This window comes from Bactrocera dorsalis, chromosome 6, assembly GCF_023373825.1.
Source record: "Bactrocera dorsalis isolate Fly_Bdor chromosome 6, ASM2337382v1, whole genome shotgun sequence".
In the NCBI taxonomy this organism is placed as follows: Eukaryota; Metazoa; Arthropoda; class Insecta; order Diptera; family Tephritidae; genus Bactrocera; species Bactrocera dorsalis.
The window spans coordinates 38,441,476-38,463,719 of record NC_064308.1 but is presented as its reverse complement, the minus strand read 5'-3'; the positions used below and the strand labels follow the sequence as shown (position 1 = coordinate 38,463,719).

The window sequence follows — 22,244 nt, the reverse complement described above, 5'->3', positions numbered from 1 at the left end:
TTCGAGAGAAAAGTTCTGCGAAAGATTTATGGTCCTTTGCGCGTTGGCCACGGCGAATATCGCATTCGATGGAACGATGAGCTGTACGAGATATACGGCGACATTGACATAGTTCAGCGAATTAAAAGACAGCGGCTACGCTGGCTAGGTCATGTTGTCCGAATGGACGAAAACACTCCAGCTCTGAAAGTATTCGACGCTGTACCCGCCGGGGGAAGCAGAGGAAGAGGAAGACCTCCACTCCGTTGGAAGGACCAAGTGGAGAAGGACCTGGCTTCGCTTGGAATATCCAATTGGCGCCACGTAGCGAAGAGAAGAAACGACTGGCGCGCTGTTGTTGACTCGGCTATAATCGCGTAAGCGGTGTCTACGCCAGTAAAGAAGAAGAATATAACGGGATAGAACTTTGCACTAATAATGCCTTTAGTGTGTGCCACCTTATCAAAAATTATTTAAGTCCAATAAAATCTGTTCAAGCCTCTAGGTACCGAATGTTTAGACCCCGGTACCTATAGTTGACTTTTGATTGAAAATGTCGGTCAATGTGTGAAATATATAACTAAAAGTAAGGGATAATCCTTCTCTTATATTGGTATGTCTGTATGTCAAAAAAGGGTTGAATCGGACCAATACTTCCCTTAGCCCCCATATATTTAAAATAAAGATTTTCGAACTTCCGGATGACTTTGTACCGCATATATCGCCAAATATGTAAGTTATCTCAGTGGAAATAAGGGGATGTGTAGTCACTAACCTCTCTGGAGGATGGGTCATGAGTAGAAGTTCACGCAAGTCAGGAAAGTCCTCTGAACGCCATTCACTTAGGACTGGCAAAAACCATTCTTTTACACATGACTCAAGCAGCTCACGACTTCCGGTTTTTGACCAATTATCCTCTGGGTAGCCTAAGAATATCCGTTTGAAGGCGAGCTAAAGCGAGAAGGCGAAAAATCGCCTTCGCATGGTTGTGCGCTGGGTTTGGGACCCGCAACGTAAAAAAATCATACCAATGAAAAGGAAAAGCAAGCCTCGGATGAGTGACCTCTCTTTTGATGATCACTATGGCAAACGAAATAAGCACTACGATTTGAGGGCATGCATCTGAAATGTCCGGTCCCTTATTTGGGAAGGTGCCGCTGCCCAGCTGGCTGACGTCCTCACGAAAATAAAGGCTGACATCACCGCCATCTAAGAAATACGATGGACGGGACAAGGACAGATACGAGAAGGTTCTTGTGACATTTACTACAGTTGCCATATAAAGGAGAACAAATTTGGTGTGGGATTCGTGGTGGGAGAGAGACTCCGTCACCGAGTCATTCACCCCGGTGGATGAACGCCTAGTCACAATCCAAATCAAAGAGAAGATTCTCGACATATCACTGATTTACGCCCACGCCCCGAAGGAAGAGAGGGACGTAGTGACCAAAGATGCCTTCTATGAGCGAGTTAAGGAACGTATTCCTCATAATAGTAACAAACATCAAAACAACCTTTTGTTTCAGTAAACAGAATGCAAACACCTTGAGTTGAAACAATTGAAATGCACTATCACTACAACAAACAATCCTAAACAAACAATTATAAAAACAACACTGAGTTTGAATACCACAGCAACCTATACTTGAACAAACCTAAACAAATAATATAATCTGTATCTAAACAAACTATCAACTAGTAATAAGTAAACATACTATTTGGTATAAATAGAAGTAAGAACCATGTAATAAGTTAGTCTTAAGAGTATAAATAAAGAGTACACATTTCGGTGCAGCTCAAAATATATTCTTTTGACTCATTTTTACTTAATGTAAAAATTAACTAGCGCTTGGAGCGCACTTATGAGAGCTGCCCCCGCCACGATGTCAAAATTGTGCTTGGCGAGTTTAACGCCAGGGTGGACAAAAAAGGTATCTTTGACACTACGGTCGGTAAATTCAGCCTCTACGACGAAACATCCCAAAATGGGTTGAGGCTGATCGACTTCGCGCGGGGGCCCGAAATATGGTTATCTGTAGTACTAGATTCCAGCACAAGAAAATACATCAAGCTACCTGGCTGTCTCCGGATCGAAAAGCCACGAACAAGATAGACACAAGGAAGGTTCAATGTCGAGAAGCTGCAATCACAACAGATAGCCGAACGATTTTCTACTTGGCTTGCACTCCTACTCTCTGAGAGCACTCGTCAACAACTCGGTAACTGTAACTCGGAACTGTGGGACGGCATTTCAAACCCCTTACGTACAGCTGCAACAGAAACTTTGGTTTTCGGAAGATACAAAAGAACAGCTGGTACGACGAGGAGATAATTTATTTATTTATTTATTTATTTACTTACAACAGTTTACACAGCAATAAATTACAGCATAAACTTCAAAATGACACTAGCTGCAAGGCTTTCAGTCATCGTTTTAATACAAAGTTTTGTTGCTTAAGTTCGTAGTACTACTTAGTAAATAATTATGATATTTTAACTATGATATCTTAAACTACGCTAAATTAGGTTAAGGATGTTATTATCTTTAAGGAAATTGTAAATATACATAATGTTGTCGTGGCTGGGTGTGGATAGTGCCTCCATTGTGGAATTGTTGCCAGAGCACTCAGTCTGCCTTGTGTTCGGACATTGCGAAATTAGGTGCTTAACTGTATTTGGGCCATTGCATAGCGGGCACCAAGATTGGTCGCTCCTTGTTAGAAGATGAGAGTGGCTAAATATAGTGTGGCCAAGCCTTAGGCGTATGTACGGCTTCAGGATGTTGCTTGCCGTATTTGCAGGGTAAGTTGGAGTAATTATCCTTGGGTTTATTCCGATGTAGTTATGGTTTTGCGATACCCAGTCCGAGAATTCCAGATTTTTCCTTTTTATCTTAATATGTCTGTACAAATCGCCCTTGCTTAAAAAGTCGAGCATTAGAGTAGGGGATCTGCTAACTTTTGCGACAGTATCAGCTCGTTCGTTTCCTGAGATTCCCACATGGCCTGGGATCCACATAAGCTTGATTTTATTTCCAGCCGCAATGAGGGAGTTTCTGATTGATGAAATTATCTTGTGGGAATTTGCAGGTGATTGAATTGCCGCAATGCATGATTTACTGTCACTGCAAATCAAATATTTTCCTCTATTTTTTTTAGCATGCTCAACAGCAAGTTCAATAGCTAAGGCTTCTGCGGTGAATATTGTACACATCGGATCAAGGAGCCATTGGCATATTACGTCTCCATCTTTATCGACAACGGCCAACGAGGTGTGGTCTGATGTCTTAGATCCATCCGTAAAGATAAAACGCCAATTCGATGTACTATATTGATCGCGACTGTATGCAAACTTTGCTTGGTAGACTGCGTTGGGTGTACTTTGTTTAGGTAACTTTAGTAAGGCATTCTCAAAAGATACTGTACTAATGGACCAAGGAGGAAATGTCTCAGAGCTCTTTTTGCTTCCGTAAAAAGATGTGAAATTGTCCCTGACATATTCAAGAGATCTGGATACTGCCGATGGTATTCTTAGTGGTCTTTTACGTGAGTTTGTTCTCGTGAAGGTATTTGCTAATGCCATGTTTGTCCCGTCAAGTTTTTTCGCAAGAATGCGATATGTTGCATCGGCCACTCTACTAGAGATGCTCGGCAAGCCGGATTCAGCAAATAAAAACTTCGTTGGTGAAGTAGGGAATGCTCTAAGGCTCCGACGGATTGCTGTATGATAAGGCACAGAGACTTTACGCATTTGGGATGTTGCGCAGTGTCCGTAGATAGGTAAGGCGTAGTCGATTTTGGATAGCATTAGTGCTCTGACAACATTGATGAGAATGGCAGGGTGTATATAGCTATGTTTACAAGTGAGATACTTAATAATATTTAGTCTATGTACAAGAGAATTTCTTATATAGTTGCAGTGATCTTTAAATAGATACTTAGAGTCTATGATTAATCCTAAAATCATCAACTTTTCTTTTGGCATAATGTTGCAGTTATCAACATTTAATGAAATGTTGCATGGTGTCTTTTTGCGACAAATATGAAGAAGACTTGTTTTTTCTAAAGAAATGTGTACGCCTGAAATTAGGGACCAAGATGAAATATTGGAGAGAATGTCAATGAAGGTGTTTTGGACAGCAGCCGTGTCATTTACCTTTGTACATATATATCAGTACATCATCTGCGTACATTTGATGGTCAATGTTTTTATAATTAGAAAGAATTTGACTTAGCTCATCAAGGGCGGTAATGAAGAGTAAAGACGAAAGAGGTGAGCCCTGTGGCGTACCATTTGAGAGCTTGTGGGTTATCGAGTGATGTCCGTTAATAGTTACTGAAAGTCTTCTATTTGTCAGGAAAGATTTTATAAAGTTTAGAGTTCTAGTGCCCACTTTCCAATTTTGTAGCCTTCTTAAGACTACGTGAATTCCTATACGATCAAAGGCTTTATGGAAATCTAAAGACAACACAGATACATGATTTCTACTAGACAGAGCCTTTGCGACGAAATTATCTAGGTTGAGCAAGGCATCGACTGTGCCGTGCCCTCTTTTATAGCCAACCTGTTGAGAGCTTATTAGTTTATTTTTTTTGGCGTACCATGACAGCCTGTTGCCTACAATTTTTTCCATTACTTTTCCAAGGCAGCTTAGAAGGGAGATAGGACGATAGCTATTGACTTCAGTGGGTAATTTTCCGGGCTTTAGTATTGGAATTATGTTGGAAGTTTTCCAGTATTGTGAATAAACCCCAGTGTCAAAAATGTTGTTATAAAGTTTTACTAATCGTAGTTTCATCGACTTCGGTAAATTTTTGATTAACGGATAAGATATCCTATCCAAACCAGGCGTTTTTCCTTCAACTGACATGAGCGCATACTCAAACTCGGACATCGTTATTTTTGACTCTATTGCTTTTGCGGACGAGGAAAGTGTATATTCTATTTCTCCTATGCTATTTAGGGCTGTTTCTTTGCTAATGCGGAAGTCAGTGCTAAAGTTTTCATTTGCGCTCTCTCTTGAGTAATGGTTTGCAAAGAAGTTCGCAATTTGATCAGGCATAACCAAATCTTCAGCTGGAGTAACCAGACGTGTAACTGATGTGCTTTTGGGGCCGCCAGACAATATTTTAAAATCTCTCCATATCTTTTTAATAGAGCAAGTGGGATTTAAGTTAGCAGTGAACTGCTGAAAACTTTGGCGTTTCGCTTCCTTTGCTTTGCGGCGAAACAAAGCATTCGCTTTTTTATAGCTAACTAATTTTTCAATAGTTTGACAACGTTTATATTCATACCAGGCCGATTGTTTTTTTGAACGGAGAATTGCTAGTTCATTGCTCCACCATGGTACATTGTGTGAGGTTTTATTTCTATTTGTTTGCGGGATAGAGCGATTTGCCGCTGCGCGGATAATTTTTTGTGTAGTGGCAGCTTCTCTGTTGATATTGCTGGAAACTGGGGTACTGTTGCTACCTATAGCCAGTCAGCAAAGTCTATTTTGAAAATTGGTTTTGGATTAAACGATTGGCGAAATTGCCGAATATTTATTTCAAAAGATATAGGGTAGTGGTCACTACCGTGTAAATCAATTAATACTTTCCAGGTGACATTTGGAGCAAGAGCTGCTGAGCACAACGTGAGGTCTAAGTGCGAGAAGGTGCCGTGGGTAGAGAAATGTGTTGCGTTACCATTGTTCAGGCATATAAAGTCGGAAGCCAACAGAGCATCCTCAATCGGTTTTCCTCTATAGTTTGATGTTGGAGATCCCCATATTGGACTCCAAGCATTTAGGTCACCCGCAAGAATTGCCGGAGCTGTGGCTTGTTGCAATAAGTCCAAGATATCGGTGTTTGTAAAACTTTGTGTAGGTGGAATATATGCGCAAATTATGTTGATCTTGAAGTGTATGTCAACTTCGACGGCGATTGCCGATATTGCAGACTGGATATCAATTCTTTTGTAAGGCAGGCTCTTTTTTATCAGTATTGCTACGCCTTGCTTACTAGACGTTATATTTGGAGAGTTATAGAATATGCTTATATATGGTTTGGGACAGAAGGCGTTAACGTTGTGTGCTAAATGGGTTTCGTTAAGTAGAATTAATGATGGTGAAAGAGACTTAATCAAGAGCTGAAGCTCATGGTAGTTATTGTAAAATCCATTGATATTCCATTGTAGAACTGAGAACATTGGAATTTGAAAAGAGAATTGAGATAAGATAACAAAGAGAAAGTGGTGAATTGTTTTTATACGTGTTTTTTTTTATGTTTTGAGAGAATTTATAAAGGTTTAGTTTATATTTGAGTGAGTATGAATATTAATTGAGTTGATCGCTATCAGATAATATATCTGCATAGCCTTCGGTACTCATTGTTGAGTCCTCCGCCTGAGCGAGAGATAAGTTCATAGAGTTAGTGATGATGTGGTTTGCGTTGCTGATGGGGAGATTTGTTGGGAAATTTAAAGTAGAGTTTGAGTTGGATTCAAAGTTTGTATTGTTGTTCGTGGTATAGTGATCGTGCTGTTGCTGTGTGAGAGTAAAGTGGCTCTGATCTGGTATGTCAGTATGTGTGGCTGTAATTAGGTTGAGTGAGTGCTGATCTTTAATGTGAGAGGTTGATTCGTTTATCAGTTTGGTGAATAGGTTGTTGAGAGTTTGCGGAGTAAACTCAGATAATTGATCATCTGATATTTGGGGGGCAGATAATTTTGAATTGACAGGTTTGACAATTTCTGATGAGTTTATTTGCTGAGTATTTGCATTACTTGAGACAGTAGATGAGAATGAAGGTGCATTTTTGGGAAGAGTGACAGTTGAGTTGTATATTTTTTGGGCTTCACGTATGGTGCATTTTTTTGTTGTTTTGATTTTTTGTATTTCTTTCGCTTGCATGAATTTTGGACAGCTGTTTGAAGAAGCCGGGTGATCGGCATGACAATTAGCGCAAAACGTACGTGTGCAATTTAGCGGGTTGTGGGGAGGTAGGCTGCAATTATTGCATGCTGCTTTTCCCTTGCAATGCTTGGCGGTGTGTCCAAGCAACTGGCAATTTTTGCATCGCATGGGGTTGGGAACATACTGTCTCACATTAACCTTACGCCAGGCAATATCAATTTGCTCCGGAAAGCTATAAAGGTCGAAGGTTAGTAGTACTACACCGTTTGGTGTCAATTGATTGTTTTCGTGTTTTTTCTGAAATTTGTATGGAGATAAGAAATAGTTTCTTATATGCGGATATCTTACAAATTTTATGCACAAACTTTTTATAACCGTACATCGCGTTATGTTGCACGAAAACAAATCTTTTATTTGATTTCATTTATTTCATTCAATATTTTTAATAAAAAAAAACAATAAACATTAACGAAAATTAACAAAACTTTAAATTCATAGAAAATTCATATTGTATTAAATGTATAGGAATTTAAAAAGTGCGCACTTTGCGACAGTTACTTTTTATAATAAATATTGCATGTTTTGTTTATTTACATGTAAATTTATCATTTTTTGACGTTGAAAAGAAGTCATTTATTTTTTTTGAACAAGAGATTTGTCACGTTCATTAAAGAGAATTTTTTCAATATTTACTAAGTTATCTTCATCATTTAAATATTGCTTCAATACAAACAAGGCTTGTAGCGCTTCCTCTCTGCTAGGTGGCACTGCACTATCTGCAGAGTCTTCTATAATATCTCCACTCTCATCTTCTAATATTTCGTTTATTATATCATTTTCGTTTATAGCCCCAAAACAGTTCTACTTTTCCAAAATCAGCTAAATTTTTGAAATTCCGAATTGTTTGAGGAGTCACGAGCTACCAAGTGCGCTTGACAATGTACAAGACTCTCAAAATATTAACGCTTTTTAAGAAATTAGACATAAATCCACCTTCTGCTGCTAGTATCTGTTCGCGAACTAGACACTTTCTATAATGTGATTTGAAAGACTGAATAATACCTATAACAAATAAAAAGACATGAAACTTAAAAGTGGCAAATGCTGGTATAGCAAACCTTGGTCCAAAATCCAATTTGTGGCATGAAGCGTTATCAATAAGGAGTAGAATCTTTTTATTTTTTGCTGCCAGTTTATCATCAATTTTTATAATTTCTCTCCAGATGCAACTAGTCATCCACGCTTTTTTGTTAAATTTATATGGGATAGGAATGATCTTTCCTCGAAAACACCTTGGGTTTTTGTATTTTCCAATGGCATACGCATATTTGTCTTTACCAGTCGCATTGGCTATAAAGAGCAATGTGATTCTCTCTTTTGATGTCTTAAGTCCACTTACGGCTTGGCTTCCCGCGACATATGAACCAGTCGGAAGAGCTTTATAAAATAGACCTGTCTCGTCGGCGTTATAAATATCTTCTAATGAATACTTCTGTAGTAAAACTGGAAGAACATTTTGCTTGAAGTTTAAAGCCGATTGATTACACCGGTCAACACGATTTTTGGGTCTGACAGCTACATGTTAAATTATAGTTTCTCCTATGACAAAAGTAAGGGAAAAATTTTTTTTTTCCGGTTAAAGTTTGCTTTCATATAAATCAGAGCAATACTGACTGATTTTTATATTTTTTCTTTAATTTCACTATAGATTATAAAGGGTGATTTTTTAAGAGCTTGATAACTTTTTTTAAAAAAAAAAACGCATAAAATTTGCAAAATCTCATCGGTTCTTTATTTGAAACGTTAGATTGGTTCATGACATTTACTTTTTGAAGATAATTTCATTTAAATGTTGACCGCGGCTGCGTCTTAGGTGGTCCATTCGGAAAGTCCAATTTTGGGCAACTTTTTCGAGCATTTCGGCCGGAATAGCCCGAATTTCTTCGGAAATGTTGTCTTCCAAAGCTGGAATAGTTGCTGGCTTATTTCTGTAGACTTTAGACTTGACGTAGCCCCACAAAAAATAGTCTAAAGGCGTTAAATCGCATGATCTTGGTGGCCAACTTACGGGTCCATTTCTTGAGATGAATTGTTGTCCGAAGTTTTCCCTCAAAATGGCCATAGAATCGCGAGCTGTGTGGCATGTAGCGCCATCTTGTTGAAACCACATGTCAACCAAGTTCAGTTCTTCCATTTTTGGCAACAAAAAGTTTGTTAGCATCGAACGATAGCGATCGCCATTCACCGTAACGTTGCGTCCAACAGCATCTTTGAAAAAATACGGTCCAATGATTCCACCAGCGTACAAACCACACCAAACAGTGCATTTTTCGGGATGCATGGGCAGTTCTTGAACGGCTTCTGGTTGCTCTTCACCCCAAATGCGGCAATTTTGCTTATTTACGTAGCCATTCAACCAGAAATGAGAAATGATATGTAGACCATAAATCGGACGTAAAGCGCGAAACACATTTCGAACCGAACACTGATTTTGGTAATAAAATTCAATGATTTGCAAGCGTTGCTCGTTAGTAAGTCTATTCATGATGAAATGTCAAAGCATACTGAGCATCTTTCTCTTTGACACCATGTCTGAAATCCCACGTGATCTGTCAAATACTAATGCATGAAAATCCTAACCTCAAAAAAATCACCCGTTAATTAGAATTTTTTTTTTTAGATACAAGAGTCTTTTTATTCAAGACTAGCTGACCCCGCAGCCGTTGTCCTGCGTGAAATTATGTGTTTTGAAATGAAAAAAAGTTGAAATTATATTGTGTTGAAAATGATTTATTTTAGATTTTTCTACATTTTTTTTTTAAAGTAGCGCAGCTTAATAAACAAAATTTTTTGATTTCTGTTCTGGTGCGTAAATATATCTGGCCGTGTGAAAAACATAGCATTTTCCGATTTCCTTGTGTCCTGTTGATTGTCATCGCAAAAGGCAATTTTCCCTGGAAATTGAATACGTTTGAACAGAAATGGCTGTCCCTTGTATTCGATAACTGCGTCATAATCAGTCGGGTTCCATTACACAGTTTCGGCGCATGAAGATTGTGAAACATAATAATGACAGATCCAACTCCAGCAAGATCAATGGGCCGGTTACACAAGCGTTTGCCTCCATCATTTGTCTGAACCAAATGTACATTGACTTGTTTAGCGCTTCATATTTTGATGTGTGATTTTGCTCTAAATTTTAGCGTTGCCAGATACAAATTTTAATACATTTAGGATATAACATTGCCAGCACAAAGTTTTGAAAATTATTTCTTTGAAAAGGTTTTTTTTGTATGGGCAGATCATTTCGTGAGGGAAAAAAATTTCCTTTATCCGTTTTTTACTTGTAAGCGGTTTTTCTTTTAAGCGGTCTTACTTAGATGAAAATACTTAAGTGGTCCAAGGTGTTTCAAAATTGTTTCTTATAAACGGACTTTTCCTATAAGCGGGTTTCTTATACGCCGTATATCTCACATATTGACCGATATATTCAATCAAAAGACAAGTACTGGTTCTGGAGTCCAAATATTCGGTACATAGCGAGGTGAATAATTTCTTTTTTGTATTTGAAAAATTTCAGGTCATAAAGTGGTATACACTAAAGGCATTATTCGTGCAAAGTTTTATCCTGTTATATTAATTCCTTCTTAACTAAACGAATTGAGTGGAATTTAAAATTGTGCTATATGAAAATAAGCGTGGTTGTTTCGTCCATTATCGCACCGCGACAAAAGAATATAAAAGGAATGCCACAAAATAAATTTTGTCGAAATCGGTGATGGGGTCCCGAAATATGGGATTTCGCCAAAAAGTGGGCGGCGCCACACCCATCGTCAATTTTCACACTGGCTCCCATAAAGTCCACTCTTACCATCTCTGAAGTAAAATTTAGTGTCTCTGATGTATTTGGTTATTGATTTATCCCGCTTTAAGTAATCTTTAACAGTACCGTTACATAGGGAGTGGGCGAGTGTCGGTAAAAGTTCTTATAGTATTTGCATGAGATGAGCTTGACTGTTGTAGTTTAATGGTTGAAGAGATATGTATGTACATATATGTATATAGCAAACTTATTAGAGGGCTTATAGTCAATATCTTGTGCCAAATTACAGTTTTATATTTTAATTAAGTAATTAGTTATGGGGAGGATGGTGTCATGTGTAAAAGTTCACGCAAGTGAGGAAAGTTCTCTGATCGCCACTCACTTGGGAGTGGCCAGAAACGATTCTTTTACATATGACTCAAGCAGCTCACAACTTCTGGTCTTTGACCAAGTATCTTATGGGTAGCCTAAGAAAATCCGTTTGAAGATGAGCCAAGGTGAGAAGGCGAAACATCCCCTACATAGGGTTGTGCGCTTGGTTTTTGGCCCGCCACGTAAACAAAACACCCCAATGAAAGGAACCAACAAGCCTCGGATGAGTGACCCCCCTTCTGATGAAGACAATGGCAAACGAATTAAGGAGTATGATTTAAGGGCATGCACCTGGATTGTCCGGTCCTTTAATTGGGAAGGTGCCGCTGCCCAGCTGGTTTATGTTCCCGTTAGAGTGAAGTCTGATATCACCGCGGTCCAAGATGTACGATGGACGGGACTAGGACTGAGACGAGTAAGTCCTTGTGGCATTTACTACAGTGGCCATATAAAGGAGCGCAAGTTTGGTGTGGCATTCGTGGTGGGAGATAGACTCCGTCGCCGAGTACTATGATTCACTCCGTTGAGTGAACGTCTAGTCACAATCCGCATCAAAGCGAAGTTCTTCAACATATCGCTGATCTGCGCCGATGCCATGCGATGGAAGAGAAGGACGATGTGATGCCTTCTATGAGCGCTTGGAGAACACTTATGAGAGTTGCCCCCGCCACGATGTAAAAATCGTGCTTGGCGACTTCAACGCCAGGGTGGGCAAAGAAGGTATCTTTGGCACTACGGTCGATAAATTCAGCCTCCACGAGGAAACATCCCCAAATGGGTTGAGGCTGATCGACATCGACGGGGCCCGAAATATGGTTATCTGTAGTACTAGATTCCAGCATAAGAAGATACATCAAGCTACCTGGTTGTCTCCGGATCGAAAAACCACCAACCAGATCGATCATGTTGTGATAGACGGAAGACACGTCTCCATTGTTTTAGATGTGCGTGCGCTCCGAGGTCCTAACATCGACTCGGACCACTATATTGTTGCAGCTAAAATTCGCACCCACCTTTGTGGAGCAAAAAACGCACGCCAACAAACACAAGGAAGGTTCGACGTCGAGAAGCTGCAATCACAACAGACAGTCGAACGATTTTCTATTCGGCGTGCACTCCTGCTCTGAGAGCACTCGTCAACAACTTGGTATAAAGGAACTGTGGGACGGCATTTCAAGCACCTTACGTGCAGCTGCAACCGAAACCATTGTTTTCGGAGAATGCAAAAGAACAGCTGGTACGACGAGGAGTGCCTTGTCGCAGCGGAGAGAAAACAGGCTGCCTACCTCGCAACGTTACGATCGACCACAACACGTGCGGGATGAAATAGATACCGAGAGTTGAAGAGGGAAGCGAGACGCATTTGTATACAGAAAAAGAAAGAGGCCGAAATGCGTGAGTACGAAGAGCTTGATAAGCTGGCCGACAGCGATAATGCTCGAAAATTCTAGGAAAAAAATGCAGCGGCTGACAGACGGTTTCAAGACCGGAGCATACTCTTGTAAAACTCCCAAACGTGATCTAGTGACTGATGCCCATAGCATACTTAAATTATGGAGGGAACACTTCTCCAGCCCGATGAATGGCAGTGAAAGTACGACGGCAGGAGAAGGCGAACCCTTTCCATTGCCCGACCTTGAAGAAGTTCGAATAGCAATTGCCCACCTGAAGAACAACAAAGCGGCGAAGGTCGATGAATTGCCGGCCGAGCTATTGACACACGGCGGCGAAGAACTGATAAGGAGCATTCGTCAGAGTCTTTGTAAAATATGGTCGGACGAAAGCATGCCAAACGCTTGGAGTTTAAGTGTGCTCTGCCCAATCGAAAAAAAGGGAAACCCCACAATCTGCGCCAACTACCGTGGGATAGGCCTCCTCAACATCGCGTATAAGGTTCTTTCTAGCGTTTTGTGTGAAAGATTAAAGCCCCCCGCCAACAAACTAATTGGACCTTATCATTTTGGCTTTACATCTGGAAAATCAACAACCGACCACATATTCACCATACGACAAATTTTGGAAAAGACCCGTGAAAGTAGAACCGACACACACAACCTCTTCGTCGATTTCAAAGCTGCTTTCGACAGCGCGAAAAGGAGCTGCCTTTATGTCTGAATTTTGTTGAATTTTGCTCTAAGCATACGTCTTTCAGTGTGAACCGGTACCGAAAATCGCTTCAAAACTGTTTTTTTCGCATTACTCAGCTTCTGGTTCGGCTTAGGTCAGCTTGCTGTTCGATTTCATATGAAATATGCTTAATACTGTAGTTCATTCATGTAATGAATAGAAAAAATTCACAAAACAAAACTCGGCCAAGTTTTGAGAATATTTGAAGAACTTCTTCAGCAGTGACTTCAATGTCATGATACGTGTGCAGCAGCGCCAGGCCGATCAGGCATGTTTGTCGTCAGCCACGTTTTCATGTGGTGATGTGTCGAAAAGGATCGTTCAGAGCTCGCTTTCGTCACGGGAAGTGTGCAAAATATGCGAAGAAAACTATAAATTATGGTGTATATACTTGCATCGCAGTTTTTCAACGTTTTCAATGCTGTAATCGGTAAATTGTTGTCTTTTGACTTTTGCTTCTACCTCCAATGGCACTTCCAGTGATCAAGTTCACCTTGGTGCTTCAAACGTCACACGATGTTGTCATTATCCAAAAGGCCTTTGAATCTATCTATCAAGCAGTCAATACGTTTTTCCATTTCTTTGGTTTTCAAAGCACATCCTTTTTTTGGAAGCAGCAAACTCAAATCCATCCAATACTTCTCTAGAAAAGCGTCTTCAAATCTTTGGCGATTGTATCCTTGTATTCTTCACAAGTTCTCAAACAAAAATTCTCGTGTTTTGTTTGTCGGCCTCAGATTATTTTTCAGATAGATATCTAGATTCTTTCTGAAGAACCACCTTGAATGAATTAGTTAGAGACAGAATCAAATGTGCACACGGCTGCGATGAGTATTATTACTTTTCCCGCGGTTTCCCTATTTTTCATTTATTCATTTTTGTCAGAGCTTTGCCAATCAACGACATTTTTGTGCCGTGCCGTTAAACCCATCTTGTTTCACATTACTGGGTAAGTTGTTCGCCAAGGTCGAACGCTTGTTAGTAATCGTATCAGATTTGGAAATACTCCTGCGCAGTTTGTGGGAATAACAGACAGTTACTGCAGAATTTTTCGCTTCTTTTTTTTCGTTGACCGCTCCGATATCTGTAAAATGTCAGAATGCTCGATGCACAATGGTTTTAGCTGTCAGCTGTTAGCTTTTCTATGTTGGAAAACTCGCATTGTGCTCACCAATGTATGATTTTCATCGCAAAAAATTGTCAAGCTCATCCAAAGATTTTCACCAAACATATATGTGGGGACAGGGAAACCCTATAGTGGCTTGGTGCGAGCCAGAGGTCTGGCAACTACGAGCAGCATCAGCAAAGTATCCATTACAAAATTTAAAAAGACAAGTCGCATTTGAAAAGCGGAGAAGCGAAGACGAGAACGAAATTTTGCTGTCTGCAGTATTTTAATAAATTCATTTTAAAAACTATCATTTCCTTTCAAATAGTTTATTTCATCATATTATAACAATTAATGTTAACAAATTTCTAATTAAACTATATAAACCTTAAATACATTTTTTAACTCATTTGTGCGACCTGTGGGTGGAATCCAACATATATGTATTTGTTATATTGCTTGAGCCATAAATTGAGCTCACAGTGATAGGATTTTCGACAGCAATTACGTTCTTCAGCTCATTTAAGGGCATATCGTAATCCTTTGCCGCTCCTTGCCAACTCATATTTTTAAAGTTCTCCCGTCCAGCAGACGTTTGATCTATGGCACCCACGATTCATTGTCATCATCGACTTCGAGTACAGCAGCTTCCGCCGCCTTCCCACACTTAACTAGAGTAGGATTAGTTTGAAATAGTACGCATATACTTTATCGTTTCCGCTTAAATATTCATCGCTAAAGAGCTCCGATAATAAACGCGCCCGATCGCTGCCAAATTCAAAGTACTATAGGGAGAACCGCTGCCCCGACGCGCTATTTATAGCGGCACGCTCCCGCCGACCCCGGCCGAAAATCACTATTTGTCGTAAATAAATCTTATAGGATTCAGCCTGCGTTTGCAACGTAAGCGGAAAAAATTTAGTTATTTACGACATCACATTAGAAAATTCAAAAGGAACAATATATCTCCACTATTTAATGGATGTTATTATACATATAAGCATTCCTCTTCAATCACTCTATCTATTAAAGAAACCACATCAAAATCCGTTGCCTAGTTTTAAAGATTTAAGCATACAAAGAACATAGGGACAGAAAAATTTACTTTCTTTTGAATTGTTAATAATAATCTTTTGAAATATTAATAATTCCATTTGAGGATGTGAATCCTTGTTGGTTAGGCGCCAACTAATCTGATGAGTAGCAATGTATTCCATTTAATGCCGATGATTAGTAACAGTTCCCAGTAAGAGAGATAATTCGGCTAATGCCGGAGCTTGTGGTTTATTAAAGATATCTAAAAATTGATTTACTGCCAAACCCAAAGCTGAGCAGGTAGCACTACAAAATTGACTCATTATATGCGTTAACATAGCCATTTGCGACATAAGCAAGTGTCAGTTTACCACTGCAGACCGTTGTGACCGGGATACTGAACTTATCGTCAGAGTATATTTTGATCATACGCTATAACACAGCCACCTGCGACATATGATAAGCAAGTATCAGGTTTGCGCTGCAGACTAAATTATTCTTGTGTTAACTTCTACATACACATCTGCCAATTTATGTATAAGAAATCTCCGCAAAACTAAGTAAAATAGATCAAAGAATCCAGTCCCAGCTTCAGATATAGCCCAGCCTCAGATATAGCCCTTCCTCACTTGTTTAATATAAAGATTATCAACTATTGAATATACTTCCTTACATTTGATTTTGCATTTGCGAGGGTATAAAATTATCGGTTACGTGGAACAAGCCCTTACTTACGGGTTTATTATAGTATTGTGATGGCGGCAACAAAAAATTCCATGCTTTGATTGTTATACGGGAAAATATAAATAATGCCCAGCTGTACCTCAATTAGTACTTCATTTGAATGTTGCGATTGCTCAATATTTATACTATTGCAACATGTTGGTACAGAGTATACTAGTTTTGTTCACCTATCGGTTGTACGTATCACCTAGAAATAAGCGAAATAGATATTTTATATGTATAAATGATCGAATCGAACGACAACTAGGTTTTCACTACGGATGCTATTGCGTGTATATTTAGGAAATTTAGAAATATAGTTTGACATTTTTATTTTATTTTCATTTCCGTCAGCAAAATTAGCGATTGATTTAAAAAACATCAGATTGAACGTTTTCTCAACACTGGAGTTATGCGCAAAATACTCGTATAACCAAGAAAACTGACTGAATTGAAGCAGTTAATTCAATGGCTAATTGAGGCAATCTCGACTTCAACCTTTCAGGCCGTAATCAATAATTATCTAATTAGGTGTCGCAAGTTCGTGTCTGAACTTGGTGGTTAAATACGGTCCATAATTTTTAAAAATAATTGATTATACAAAATGAAATAAAATTTGCTAAAAAAAAAACATAATAATAATCTAATGCGTTTGTTTGAATAGTTGCGCACTTCACCTTTATCTTTAAGCACACTTACCACTTTTACTTCCTTAAGTAAAAACACTCGGTTAAGTTACAAGGGTAATTTAGTATGGATTTAATTTCAATTTTTCTTTTTAATCCCTGTACAAATCTCAACAAATTTGAATAAGGTTATTACAAGTAATGGATTTTCAATTTAAAAAGAATGTGAAGAACTAAACTGATCTCATTTAGCCATCCCGGCCCCCCTAGGCGAATATTCAGCTTAGCAATCTTTGTAGTTGCTGGAGAGTTGCCACTACGTTGCTGAGTCCAGTAGCGGGGCGATGCTCTGGCGCTTTTGGACGACGCCTGGTTGGTGCAACGTGGTGCGAACGCCATTGATGGGGCACAGGACGAGCTGCAGTAGTTCGGCGTCGTACCGTCCGCTTTCCTTGCGTTGATCTACCCGTGCTTGGGGTAGCTGGCCGACCTACATCACGTCGTGGGGTCCTGTCCAGCAGCGTGTGATGTGGTCTGCCACACGTGTGGCATAAATCGGCAGAAACACACTCCTGCGTCCCATGCGTGTGCGACAGGCAGTTGAGGCAGTGCTCATGTGCCTGGGCAACACGCTGGCGTTGTGTCGGTGTTTGCTCCTTAAAGAGCCCACAGTGCTGTAGTCGATGTTTCCGGCGACATAGCGGGCATCGGATGCGACGCGGCTCGACTTGAGCGGATGGTGTTGATGGGGCTGCTCGTGAGCCACTACCAGAAGCGGCAGTTGAAACAGTAGCATTGGTTGGGCGGGGCGGAGGAGTAGGCCCAGTACGTGCCCCGTTGGTTGCCGACCGAACAGTTGGTGTTGGGATTGTAGACATGTCCACGTCCATCTTGATCTCTGTAAAAAATTGTATTTGAATATACATGGTAGTATATAAATAGAATGTGATTGTGCCACGTTATGTGGCATGACTGGGTCGTCGTATTGACCGACCATTTTTTTTGTAATTTTTATTGTTATTTTAACCGGATTGTTGCGGGTTGCGGTTTTATTGATTTATTTTCATTTGTGTTTCGGCATTATTTAGTATCGGAAATGTGAAGAACTAAACTGATCTCATTTAGCCATCCCGGCCGCAGGTTGGTAGAAAGCATAATTTAACCAGCGGTCTGGTTAGTATTCCGCTTTGAGTACGGAGATCAGCGACGCGGATGTGACCGTCTGAGCCGTAATGGAGCTTTTCTATACGGCCAAGTCGCCACTCGGTAGGTGGGAGACCATCGTCGTTAATCAGTACACAATCTCCAAGCTTTGGCGCATTTTCTGATGTTTTCCATCGATACCTCTTGTGGAGGTCCTTTAAATAGTCTTCTTTTCGTCTGCGACTGAAATTTTGATGGAGAATTTCAATTCTCTGCCATCGATTTAATAAGGATAGCGACTCCACGCCTGGCTCAGGTGTGGCCAGAATGGGTGCTCCTTTGAGAACGTGCCCTGGAGTTAGGACTGCGAGATCTGAGGGATCTTGCGAGAGTGTTGTTAGTGGCCGTGAATTGAGAACGGCTTCAATGCGAATTAATAGTGTTGTAAATTCTTCGTAATTCAATTTGTAGTTTCCAGCTACCTTTTTTAAGTGGGATTTAAAGCTTTTTACAGCTGATTCCCATAAACCACCCATATGAGGAGCGCTTGGAGGGTTGAGCTGCCAGTTAATGGCTTGAGGAGCGTACTTTTGTACAATCTCAGGTGAAACTTGTTTGATAAAGTCCACAAACTGTTTTTCCGTGGCTCTTTGAGCTCCTATAAATGTCTTGTCATTGTCTCTTATGAGCTTTGACGGAAAACCGCGTCGTCCGACGAAGCGAGCAAATGCCGCGAGAAAAGCCTCTTTTGTCAGACTAGTACATAGCTCGAGGTGCACTGCTTTTGTCATAAAACAGACAAAGACAGCCACGTAGCCTTTCATTAGTGTGGAAGACCTTAGCATGGACGTCTTTATCTGAAAAGGCCCAGCAAAATCAACACTTGTAATGGTGAAGGGCAGAGCGAAGTTGCAGCGTTCCGGTGGAAGTGCTGCCATAATCTGCTTCCTCATCTTCTGTTTATGCATAGTGCAGATCTTGAACATGAAAATGCACTTTTTTATTTGAGGCTTAAGTCGGAGAATATAGAACACTTGGCGGATTATATGTTGCATTAGGCGATGTTCCGCGTGCAACATTAGTATGTGTATATACTTGAGTAGCAATGTTGCAAGTCGAGACTTCTCTGGTATTATTAGAGGATGGCGTTCGTTATATGTCAGGCTTGAGTTAGCAAGCCGACCATTAGCACGAAGCAGACCTTTCGTATCCAGAAATGGATTTAGTACTAAGAGTGAGCTCCTTTTGTCAATCGGCTTCGATTCTCTTAGTAGTGACACCTCGCAGCTGAAGTGGCGCGCTTGAGTAGATGTGATAAGAGCGACCTTTGCTCTTTCTAGGTCTAGGTGCGTCACTGTATCGCTTTGGGGATATACTGTATATCCAATATCCTGTGAAAAGAGTAGATTTTTCGACTTTCGGGGGCAATTATATTGCGTATGGGCGATCGTGGCCAAGAATCGGGGGATTTTATTAACCATCGAGGGCCATTCCACCAAAGAGTGGTGGTTGCAAGGTGCAGAGGCTTGCACCCCCTTGTACCTAGGTCAGCAGGATTGTCAGCACCTGCCACGTGTCGCTAAGTGGCTGATCCCGGATGGATTTGAGACGTTCGATTGGAAATATACGTCTTCCATGCATGTGGAGGTTTTTCTAACCAGGCTAATACAATTTCAGAATCAGACCAGAGATACAATTTATATTTGGTCATATTTAGATGCGTTTGCACCATGGATACTAGTTTGACTAGTAGTAGCGCACCACATAGTTCCAGTCGTGGTAGACTTATTGTTTTTAGCGGAGCCACCTTTGCTTTGGCTACCAGTAGGTGACTGGTGGTCGCTATGTCAGATTGTGTGCGCACATAGATGGTGGCACAATATGCCTTTTCAGAGGCATCACAGAAGCCATGTAGTTCGACTTTGTGCTCTGGGGCATAATTTATCCATCGTGGGATTTGTATCTGTGAGATATCGTTCAGATTACCCGCGAACTGGGACCACTTTTCTAAACGAAGTGGTTTCACTTGTTCATCCCAGTTAGTTCCGTCTAGCCACAATTCTTGTATTAGAATTTTTGCTTGTATCATAATTAGCGAAAGCCATCCTGCGGGGTCGAAAAGGTTTGCCACCGAGGATAAAATTTACCTCTTTGTTATACCTGATAGTGCGGAAATTGACTCATTAGCGTATGAAAACTGGTCAGATATCGCATTTCATTGTATCCCCAAAGTTTTTGTTGTGCTTTCCTTTTCGAATTTAAGGAAATTAGTGTCTAATAGATTTTCTTTAGGTATGTCCTTTAAAATATTAAGGTGGTTTGCCGCTATCTTTTTCAGCGGAAACCCTGCTGTATTGAGCGCTTGTGTCACATGTGCTACTGACTCGTATGCCTGTGGAAGATTGTGGCTTCCAGACAGAATGTCGTCTACATACGTTTGTGTTCTCAACACTTGTGTTGCCAGAGGAAATTCTGACTTTGTGTCTTCTGCCAGTTCGTGGAGTGTACGAATGGCGAGGTATGGGACACAGTTTACTCCAAAGGTAACTGTTTTTAATTTAAAGTCACGTAGTGGACTATTGGGAGATTTTCGGAAAATAATTCGCTGAAAATCTTGATCATCTTTATGTACGACTATTTGTCGATCCATTTTCTCACCATCCCCATTGAAAACGTGTTTGTATATACGTCAATTTAGTATGAGGAGCATTAAATCTGGCTGAAACGTGGGTACCGTAAATAAAATGTCATTTAGGGAATTCCCCGAACTTGATGATTTTGATTCATTAAAGACAACTCGTACCTTTGTGGTTTTTTTGTCTGGCTTTATTACTTCATGATGTGGCAGGTAAAATGAATAGTATTTACCTTTTATAATTTTTTCGTCAGGGCTGACTTCCTCCATGTGGTCTAAATGGAGGTATTCTTCTAAAACCCTATCGTATTGTGGTTTTAGCTCGCCTTTTTTAAGTAGGTTTTTTTCCATACTTAAAAACTGTTGGATAGCAGAGGTACGAGAGTGACTTAAGGCGAGTGTGTGGGAAAATTCTGGCTTTAGTGGTAGTCGTACGACGTACCGGCCATTATCTAATCGAGTAGTTATGGATTTGTAAAAATCCTCACAATATCGATCTTCTGGGGTTGTGATTGATATTGGGGGAAGTTCTTCTAACTCCCAAAATTTCTTCAGTTGAATTGAGGTACTCGTTTGAGATTTCCTCAACTTGAGTTGTCATTGTTGTGACTGGTTCCGCAACTAGTCCGCTTAGGACCCAACCGAAAATGGTATTTTGCGCCAGAAGTGTTTTTGTAATTTTCTCAATACCTTCGAGAATAATTTGTGGTATGAGATCGCTGCCTAATAGAATATCTAACGGGTGATTTTTTTGAGGTTAGGATTTTCATGCATTAGTATTTGACAGATCACGTGGGATTTCAGACATGGTGTCAAAGAGAAAGATGCTCAGTATGCTTTGACATTTCATCATGAATAGACTTACTAACGAGCAACGCTTGCAAATCATTGAATTTTATTACCAAAATCAGTGTTCGGTTCGAAATTTTTTTATAGACAAATTTTGTTCAGCGATGAGGCTCATTTCTGGTTGAATGGCTACGTAAATAAGCAAAATTGTCGCATTTGGGGTGAAGAGCAACCAGAAGCCGTTCAAGAACTGCCCATGCATCCCGAAAAATGCACTGTTTGGTGTGGTTTGTACGCTGGTGGAATCATTGGACCGTATTTTTTCAAAGATGCTGTTGGACGCAACGTTACGGTGAATGGCGATCGCTATCGTTCGATGCTAACAAACTTTTTGTTGCCAAAAATGGAAGAACTGAACTTGGTTGACATGTGGTTTCAACAAGATGGCGCTACATGCCACACAGCTCGCGATTCTATGGCCATTTTGAGGGAAAACTTCGGACAACAATTCATCTCAAGAAATGGACCCGTAAGTTGGCCACCAAGATCATGCGATTTAACGCCTTTAGACTATTTTTTGTGGGGCTACGTCAAGTCTAAAGTCTACAGAAATAAGCCAGCAACTATTCCAGCTTTGGAAGACAACATTTCCGAAGAAATTCGGGCTATTCCGGCCGAAATGCTCGAAAAAGTTGCCCAAAATTGGACTTTCCGAATGGACCACCTAAGACGCAGCCGCGGTCAACATTTAAATGAAATTATCTTCAAAAAGTAAATGTCATGAACCAATCTAACGTTTCAAATAAAGAACCGATGAGATTTTGCAAATTTTATGCGTTTTTTTTTTTAAAAAGTTATCAAGCTCTTAAAAAATCACCCTTTATTTGAGCGGGAGTGTTGCAGTTGGGGTCTGCTAACTTATGGTGTGAAACCTTTTGCCAATGCTTGCTATTTATATGATAGCTTGGAAGCATGTTTGTTAGTTGCGG

General features: G+C 40.2%; 2 protein-coding genes across 4 annotated transcripts in view; one reads left to right on the top strand and one right to left on the bottom strand.

The window, feature by feature from the left end:
* The window catches only part of LOC105234225 (protein zntC), a 453,706-nt gene that overhangs the window by 267,528 nt on the left and 163,934 nt on the right, over window positions 1-22,244 (top strand). The window lies entirely within an intron of this gene.
* LOC105226923 (uncharacterized) overlaps window positions 16,793-22,244 on the bottom strand; it is a 184,534-nt gene continuing 179,082 nt past the window's right edge. For all 3 annotated transcript variants that reach the window (XM_049460462.1, XM_049460463.1, XM_049460464.1), the window contains one exon: window positions 16,793-17,586. The gene's annotated coding sequence lies outside the window, so the exon portion shown is untranslated. The remainder of the gene's footprint in view (window positions 17,587-22,244) is intronic.